At 38.9% G+C, this 9,269-nt stretch overlaps 1 long non-coding RNA gene across 1 annotated transcript; it reads right to left on the bottom strand.

Annotated features, from left to right (window-relative positions):
- Positions 1-974: 974 nt before the first annotated feature.
- Positions 975-4,261, bottom strand: LOC106608188 (uncharacterized). The gene is made up of 2 exons (XR_006770338.2): positions 3,847-4,261; positions 975-3,177 (listed from the first exon to the last, which is right to left on the bottom strand). It is a non-coding gene; the product is annotated as an uncharacterized LOC106608188 (long non-coding RNA).
- Between the last annotated feature and the right edge of the window lie 5,008 nt (positions 4,262-9,269).

Raw genomic sequence — 9,269 nt, 5'->3', positions numbered from 1 at the left:
AATGATTACAGGCCTGGTTCACATAAGACAACAACACAAAGATGCATATATACTGCCCAGTTAGTGATTTCTTTGTTTGTTTACAAGTGATCAACATGGCTGCCAACTCATTTAGGTCAACACATAGTAATGGATGACAAAAGATGGTTAGAATTAACAAGTGTCTCTTCTGTTCTGTTTCATAGTGAACGGTTGTCTTCATTGGCTGATGTAGACAACTCCTTGGGGGTAAAAGCCAATTTATGCGTGATCTGAGGCTCCGTACAAAGGGTGTGATGCAATTGCGATGTCTCCGGAGGCCAAAAACAAGCCCTGTACCGCATCACTATGCACCTCCCAAATTTTGTAACAATGGAGGATTCCGTATAGCTCCACTTTGAAATTATTGGTTGACGGTAGATGGGGGTGATACGTCCTGTACTTTTTCCAACTACAACGATGTTTAATTAGCATAAAATATCATGGGTTTGAATGAGAACCATAGGAATACAGGAGGTATCTATTCAAAATGACCCTGCTCATTGGACAATTCATTTAGAAGACAAACCTTAAACACAGGCTATCTACAGAGAGACAATTTAGCATAAAATAACCCACCAACAGTAACACCAACTATCCAAACTATAGACACTAAACCAACTTTCACATGTTCAGGCTATTCTACCCAATCAAGCAACAAACCAAATCTTTCCATCTACTTTTTCAACTATAAACAGTCAATACCATTACCAGGAGGTGGGCAAAGTACTGAAAAGCTGTAATTAAGTAAAAGTACTGTTACTTACATTGTAATTTACTCAAGTAAAAGTAGCCTAAAGAAACTAAGTGGTGGAAAAAGTACCCAAATTGTCATACTTGGGTAAAAGTAAAGATGCCTTTTTAGAAAATGACTCAAGTCTAAAATTACTTGGTTTAAAATATACTTAAGTATCAAAGTATTTCAAATTCCTTATTAAGCAAACCAGAAGGCACCATTATCTTGTTTTAATGTATTTATTTTACAGATAGCCAGGGGCACACTCCAACACTGACATTATTTACAAATGAAGCATGTGTGTTTAGTGAGTCCGCCAGATCAGAAGCAGTAGGAATGAAAACGGACGTTCTCTTGATAAGTGCATGAATTAGACCATTTTCCTGAACTGCTAAGCATTCAAAATATAGCGAGTTTCAGGGAAAATATGGGGTACAAAGCACTTAATTTTCTTCAGGAATGTAGTGAAGTAAAAGTTGTCAAGAATATAAATAGTAAAGTATAAATAGTACTTTAAAGTTTTTATTGAAGTACTATGTAAGTACTTTACATCACTGGAAACTACTCGAGTAAAAAAGTATCCAGTCAGAAAATGAATAAGTACTAGTTACAAATGTAGTTTGGTCATATTTTACATCCTATGGTAAATTGAGTGACAGCTAAAAAAATTTTACAACTTACTGCAAATGAATAGACATGCATGTATTATTTAAGCCTAACAGCATTATCTTTCAGATGTCCACAGCACAGGTAGGCTGTACAGTTTAAATTAGTCTTATTCAAAGTTGACTTAATATCTATCAATGTGCTCAATTTCATAAAACAGTACTTAAGACATTGGAATAATTTCACAATTTCAATAACATTAATGAAAATGAATTTCTCAATATAATTTCAATTACATGTGATGGTGAATGCGTACTAAGAAGATTTAAACCAATTGTGATGTAGATTTTTATTTTTTTATTAAGAATGAAATATCCACAAGGATCAGGTAAGCATTTCAACAATCAATATTGACATTTCACTATCAATCCTGTTACTAGTATGCAAATCAGACAAATTTCAGCATGGAATTAAACATCAAGGTAAGAATCATGTAAGTAATAAATAATCAAACCGTGCAGATACTGTATCAATTGCCATAGTCAACTCATCTTTTGTTCTACTACGCTCCCATTGGCTAGCTAGCGTTGTCTCGCTGACAGGCGATCAGCACAGACAGTGGTCTGACAAGGTAAGGATGGAAAGTGTAATTATGCTTATTATTCATAATTTCTCATTTACTAGCTAATCATTCAGTCGAATACTATGCTACAGCCATTGAATCTGTCTTTGAGCGTTTAAGGGACATTAATGGTTAGATCTGTCCAACGACATTGTTATTATATTTTTCAAATCTTGAAATACAAAGGCAAACGTTATTAATCAGTGGCTGAAATGTCACACTACGTGATATTCACTTCCGGACTTGGAGCGCTCATAGCGTTGCAGAATGTCTCTGAATAATGGGGCGTGGTTTTGGCTTAACTGTGTTGGGGGAAAAGACGCACGCTCTCCAAGTCCGGAAGTGAATATCACGTAGCGCGAAATTTCAGTCGGATCTTTAAGATTAAGTAGTCTAGGTAAACTTAGCTGACCTTCAATTGCGGGAATTCAGAGTTGAGACATTTTATAACTCATTCAAACTCTGAATATAAAAACATGGGCAAACGTTACCAAACATGATAATAATAGGCCTGCATTGTGTTAATGCTGCGACAGTTCGTTTCTGGTAACAGAACAAAATAGTCAGCACATAGTAACTTCTGATTTAGCTGTACTTTAATTAATGCAAACCCGTGCGTGGTATATGTGTGGTTCGTATATAAACGGTCTCGCTGTTTTACCTCTCAGGGCAAAACAGAGAAGAGAACGACACATCCTATTGTTCTCGCTTTTATACTCTGACAGAGATAGTTCCTGCTCAATGCTGGCCTGTCAGAGGGAGGAGGAGCGTGGTATAAACTTGCTCCTCCTATCGTTGGCGTGCAGGCTGCTCTCAGCCTAGTGACGCACTTCCTGTCGCCGGTTGTAGTTCTTCTTGTCTTCAACGGTTGATTTATCCGTAGTTCATATACTTAATATTGTAGCATAGCGTCCCCAGTATATTATATAAGTTATGCATACAAATAGCCAGTTCAACCCTAACAATTGTTAAAATACACTTTCCATCCTTAAATTGGAATGCCTCTGCGCTGATCGCCTGTGAGTGAGACAACGCTAGCTAGCCAATGGGAGCGTAGTAGAACGCCCTTCAATAACGGGGTGTGGTTTTGGCTTAACTACGTTAGGAAAGAGAGACTCATTTACGCTCCATTGTCATTCTTTTCCGAACCGTTCCTTTCCACTTCATTCTCCCCCCTCGGTTCTGTCGCTACACGCTGTAAATAAAATAAACATATGGCACAAAAAGCTTACTGAGATTTTATTATATGACATGTGCTTACTAGCTAGTTAGCTTCCTAGCCATTTCATTTGGACTCACATCAAAACACAATTTCAACAGCAAAAGTATATCCGAGAAATACTTATTTTACTCCAGAAATCTAATATTAGAAAGGCAGACGGTAATTAAAGGAGGTTTGACAAAAATGAGAGCAAACGGACTTGAGATGACGTGCTATTTTAAATAAATTTCATTGGTCAAGGGGTTGTGAAATGTTCATACAGACATAAGTAAAAGGGGAACCAATTGTAGAAAGAAATAACCTCAATGTTGTGATTTATCTGACAATGATAATAAATATATTGAACTGAAATGATTTGGTAAAATGTAACGAGTAAAAAGTTACTTCCTTCAGAAATGACATGAGTAAAAGAAAAGTACTAGTTCCTCAAATGTATCGCATTACTTGTAACGAGTTACTACCCACCTCTGACTTAATTCTGCAGTCACTACCACAATTTATTTCACAACTATAAATACTTTAAGATAAGCTAGAAAACACCACATTTTCTAAAGAAAATGTATTTCTCTAATTTAAAAACGAGCAGTCCTTGGTGTAACAGTTGGTATAATGGGACAATTCGAAGTACAACGCATTTCTCACCTCTGGGCTGTGGTACGTTTTCCGAACCATATCTTGAGCCGACTCTGCAGTGGCTTAATCTAAACAGGAATCGTGTTCGACTCCAGTGCAAGCGCATGGTATGAATCTATTATGTATATAATGTGTGATAGCTAACCTTATAATACAAAGCCATCGTGTATGTTGTTGTCGAAGACACATCGCATACCCAACTTCTTCTCACTGTGATTTTCAGAGTTCTGTGTCGACACGAATGTTAAAACCTGCTTCGTTGTATTTCCCCCTTCTTTTTGTCGTTGACCATGTCGATGTCGCGTCAGCTTTGTTGTTCTTTCACAGCTGTTCCGCAGACTGTATCAACATCCGGTACATGTGACCCCGCCCCCTACTGGGTAGGGGAGTTGTCAGAGAAACCCAAAGGGTGCTGCCGAATCCAAACTGGGTGAGGACCAATCTGTGGAACCACTGTCTTTGAAATTACACTCACAGTAAAACCATAGACATTAAAGGAAGCTGATAAAACTACACTTTTGCTTTTCAGAAATATTAAATACATTTTTTTTCAAAGGAGATGAAATGATGAAGCTAAGCTCAGGCTTTATTGTACATTGTGATGTGTAGGATATCAGCTAGTCAAATCAAATTTTATTTGTCACATGCAACAGGTGTAGACCTTACAGTGAAATGCTTACTTACAAGCCCTTAACCAACAATGTTTTAAGAAGTTAAGAAAAAAATAAGTGTTAAGTAAAAAATAGATAAAAGTAACAAATAATTTAACAGCAATATGAGAAACTCCTGAATCAGAACCCAGGTAGGCTGTCTAGCAACAGCCTACTGACAGTCAGGTAGCAAAGTTTGCATCAAAACAATGCAGGGCAATTTGGGCTCAAATCAAAGTTTATTTGTCACGTGCGCCGAATACAACAGGTGTAGACCTTACAGTGAAATGTTTACTTACAGTGCGAAAAAAAAAAAAGGTGTGTGTGTGTGTGTGGGTAAGTAAAGAAATAAAACAACAGTAAAAAGACATTGGAAATAAGAGTAGCAAGGCTATATACAGACACCGGTTAGTCAGGCTTATTGAGGTAGTATGTACATGTGGTATGGTTAAAGTGACTATGCATATTTGATGAACAGAGAGTAGCAGTAGCGTAAAAAGAGGGGTTGGCGGGTGGTGGGACACAATGCAGATAGCCCAGTTAGCCAATGTGCGGGAGAGCACTGGTTGGTCAGGACAATTGAGGTAGTATTTACATTAATGTATAGTTAAAGTGACTATGCATATAAGATAAACAGAGAGTAGCGGGGGAGAGGGAACACAATGCAAATAGTCCGGGTAACCATTTGGTTACCTGTTCAGTAGTCTTATGGCTTGGGGGTAAAAACTGTTGAGAAGCCTTTTTGTCCTAGACTTGGCACTTTGGTACCGCTTGCCATGCGGTAGTAGAGAGAACAGTCTATGACTGGGGTGGCTGGGGTCTTTGACAATTTTCAAGGCCTTCCTCTGACACCGCCTGGTCTAGAGGTCCTGGATGGCAGGCAGCTTAGCCCCAGTGATGTACTGGGCCGTACATACTACCCTCTGAAGTGTCTTGCGGTCGGTGGCCGAGCAATTGCCGTACCAGGCAGTGGTCCTGAGTGGCACACCGGTCTAAGGCACTGCGTCTCAGTGCAAGAGGCGTCACTACAGTACCTGGTTTGAATCCAGGCTGTATCACATCCGGCCGTGATTGGGAGTCACATAGGGCGGTGCACAATTGTCCCAGCGTCATCTGGGTTTGGCCGGGGTAGGCTGTCATTGTAAATAAGAATTTCTTCTTAACTGACTTACCTAGTTAAATAAAGGTTAAATTAAAAAAATGATTGGACATACAGTACACACCATGACAAGAACACAACAGTAAGATCACAGAGAAGATGAAAAAGTGATTGATTAATCTCACTCCCATACACTTCCACCCAATGAAGGTCTGTTGGATCAACTCGTCAAACGTGACCTTTGTTAACCCAAGTGTAGGAAATCGTTGGGCATGAGATTACAAAGAGAGTCTACTGGCATCTTGAGCTGCACAAACTGTAAAGCCAAAGATAAGCAGGGCTCCTAATGAAGATGATAGCTAGACAGAGTGCTTGAGAGGACAGTGTCATGAGAATTGTGTGTCCTTGGGAGATAGATAACAAAGTATTGTGTAAAGACTTATCTCTGCAGTTATCAGAATTGAAGTGAGATAGTGATCATTGTGTCAAGTGTCTCAGATTAGGAGTGCTGATATAGTTCAAACTGATCCGAAATCAGCACACTTTATTCTATATGGTAAGGTTTTATGGGAATTGGGGCACACCTCACTTGAGTCCAGGCCACTGCAGCAATCATGTCACAGATTGATAGAATGATTGATTTCCTGTACTACTGCCACAGAACAATAAAGGACAGAGAGACACATCCAGGTGTTCACATGTCCTGGCCATCTTATGTCTGTCAATAGAGCCCCCCAGTGGAGGTGTCATAATACCCAGAAAACCTAGCGATCAACAGGGAAATGGTTCCAATTGTTTTTCCACCAATCATTTTTCCCATAGAGAATTTCAGAAACACTTAAAATAGGGGCTGGGTTTCATGTAGGCTTACTCTGGTGTGACGTTTTGATAACCATGTAAATCTCTCTCAGACACGGTGACTTTAATCAATATATTCGGCTCTATTGACTCTCAGATTCGAAAATGCTTATTAGCATCAAAGTAGACACCATACAAGACTACAAATCCCTGCAAGCTCCTGCACGTCATCTCTAGCTGACACGTTTGCTAACAGGTATTGTGTCAATTTAAAACTTGCACAAGAAATTGTGCCAATTTATTAATTACTAAATTTAGCTAACATTAGATAGTTAATCCAGAGATTCTTACCCTTGCCTCGATTCAGCAGTCTCGTCCAGATCATCATGGCATTTGTAGTTCTGTATGATAGCCACATTAGCAGCTAATTATCACTTCCTTACTGGGCGGGGTGGGGTAAATATAGTCAAATATATTGATTAAAGTCACCTTGTCCTAGAGAGATTTACACGGTTATCAAAACGCCACGCCAGGGTAAGCCTATGCGAAACAGCCCTTATTTTAAGTGTTTCTATAATCCCCTATGGGAAATATTAATGTTAGAAAAACGATTGGAACCATTTACTTGTTTAACCACTAGGTTATATGGGTATTATGACTCATACTGTGGTACTCTACAGGAACAACCTCCACTCACACTGTCCTCCAACTTCAACTCCAAACTATTATCATAAAGACTGTTAACATAAATACATAAACAGGATTTCAGATCTACATTACAATTACAGTACGGTGAATCAAGAAACATAATGGACTGGATCTCAGTTGTTGTGGTGCATGATTGTACAGTCCAGTCAAGCAATTTCATACATTTCAGTTCAGTAATCTGTTAATCTTTTTGATAGAAGAAACAGATAACAGGTTAAATACATATTGTAATTAAGTATAATATATCTCCCTCACCTTTCCTTCTGGCAGTCCCTCACCTCTGTAATCAATAGAGACTGATCGTGAAGATAAATTATCAAGCAATTTAATGACACACTGTTATGAAACATCAGGCGCATATGGCTGGCCAAGAGATGTGCCCTGAGGACAATCTATAAAGAAATTAAAAGTGCGTACATTCATATCACCATCAAATGGTTACCCATTCATATTACCCATTTATGATGAAACTATGAAACCATGCTCTTTAAATTGCTCTTGCACGATACTTTTGTATATATAGTGTATGTGGACACGCCTTCAAATTTGTGAATCCGGCTATTTCAGCCATGCAATCTCCATAAACAGTGGAAGTGGAGTGGAAGCCCATTCTCTGGAGTGAATGGATGAATCCGGGTTTGTCGCTACCTGCTTGAATGCATAGTGGCAACTGTAAAGTTTGGTGGAGGTGGAATAATAGTCTGGGGCTGTTTTTCATGGTTCGGGCTAGGCACATTAGTTCCAGTGAATGGAAATCTTAACGCTACAGCATGCAATAGAATTCTAGAGGATTCTGTGCTTCCAACTTTGTGGCAACAGTTTGGAGAAGGCCCTTTCCTGTTTCAGCATGACAATTACCCCGTGCACAAAGCGAGTTCCATACAGAAAGGGTTTGTTGAGATCGGGGTGGAAGAACTTGACTGGCCTGCGCAGAGCTCTGACTTGAACCACAACGAACACTTTTGGGATGAATTGGAACGCCGACTGCGAGCCAGGCCTAATCGCCCAACATCAGTGCCTGATTTCACTAATGTTCTTGTGGCTGAATGGAAGAAAGTCCCCGCAGCAATGTTCCAACATCTAGTGGAAAGCCTTCCCAGAAGAGTGGAGGCTGTTATAGCAGCAAAGGGGGGACCAACTCCATACTAATACCCATGATTTTGGAATGAGATGTTCAATGAGCAGGTGTCCACATACTTTTGGTCATGTAGTGTAGCTATTTCATCAAGCAGCCTGCACTCATAATCCAGGAATTAATACAAATTCTTATTTACAGATTTATTTTTATACAGTTTGAAATACAGTATGTTTTGTAACAGGTAGTCATTATAGGTTAAGCTCCCTGTCCTTGTAGCAGGAAGTCAAGGATATCACGTATTTCAAATATCTCTGTTAGTTATATCACTAGCAATCACTAGGAATCTATTACCAAGGAAGCTTTTCCTGAAGAGATTGCATTAAAAATGTTACACAACGCATAATACAAGATTGTGATTTGCATCTATTGTATAAAACCATTATCATAACAAATAAAGGTGTAGAATAGATGGATAAATACAAATAGGATGCTCTGAAGTAAAAAATAATAATACAAAAAACGACATTGGAAATTGTTCATGTAAAAATGGGGCACACCAATGGTTGTTTTCAAACTACTGCCCGAGTAGACACACTTCTTATTGTGAGAACTGGAAGCATACCTGTGAGGGGAATCTAACTGGTAGTAGTTACTGTTGTAGGCTTTACCAGTATGTATTCCAAGCATTTGATTTTATTTGACCATGGGGAAAAGAGCTAGTGTATAAATATCAAAATGCAGAATTTATTGAATTGAGCATCAACTCTTACAAATTCCATTCCTCTCTGCTGGTGCTGTGCCAACTCAACTTTTCTAGGTGATACATTATGTCACAAACACACTTTCTCACAATACCAATAAGTAACTCACCCCAGTTATATATTTAGCCTAACCCCCAATATTGGCTCGTCACATGGTATGATATGTTGTTAACAATGATTTTCAATCAGTTTTATGAAAGGTAGTGCAGTGATTAAATCTCAAACATAAAAGCAACCCCCATCTTTTATCTCCCCTCCCCTCTCTCTCTCGTCCATGCTTTCATTTTCTTCCATCCATTCCCTTGAACGTGAGTCCAACCCCTCCCACTATGCATATT

This window comes from Salmo salar, chromosome 06 (assembly GCF_965601325.2).
Source record: "Salmo salar chromosome 06, fSalSal1, whole genome shotgun sequence".
Lineage (NCBI taxonomy): Eukaryota > Metazoa > Chordata > Actinopteri > Salmoniformes > Salmonidae > Salmo > Salmo salar.
This window is presented reverse-complemented; position numbering and strand designations above follow the sequence as displayed.